The sequence below is a fragment of the Syngnathus scovelli genome, unplaced genomic scaffold (genome assembly GCF_024217435.2).
Source record: "Syngnathus scovelli strain Florida unplaced genomic scaffold, RoL_Ssco_1.2 HiC_scaffold_365, whole genome shotgun sequence".
Lineage (NCBI taxonomy): Eukaryota > Metazoa > Chordata > Actinopteri > Syngnathiformes > Syngnathidae > Syngnathus > Syngnathus scovelli.
The window spans coordinates 14,611-15,000 of NW_026061461.1; positions in this window are offsets into that span (position 1 = coordinate 14,611).

Consider the following 390-nt stretch of genomic DNA (forward strand, 5'->3'; position numbering starts at 1 on the left):
TCTGGCTCATCCAAGGTGGGGGTACCGGCCGCCTCTATTAACAGGCCGGAGTACAGGGGGCGAAAGGCTGTCGATGGGGAAGGATCGGGGCCACGGCTAATCTAGCGATGCCCGCGTCGGGCGGTCACTCCGACGAATGAGCGGGGCCGAATCCGGCGTAGGCGGCCTTCAGGCACGTGGTTCGAGACGACCTCACCCGGCTCTAGCCCGGAGGATCGGAGGCAACGGCCGTCTCCTTAAGCTAAGGCCGGACGAAAATCTGCGGATGCGGTCCATCCAAGGCAGACGGAGGTACCGGCCGCCTCGGTAAATAAAGCCCGGGCAAAAATCTGCGAACGGCCCGTCAAGGGTTCTGTCTCATCCAAGAAAGGGGTACCGGCCGCCTCAGAG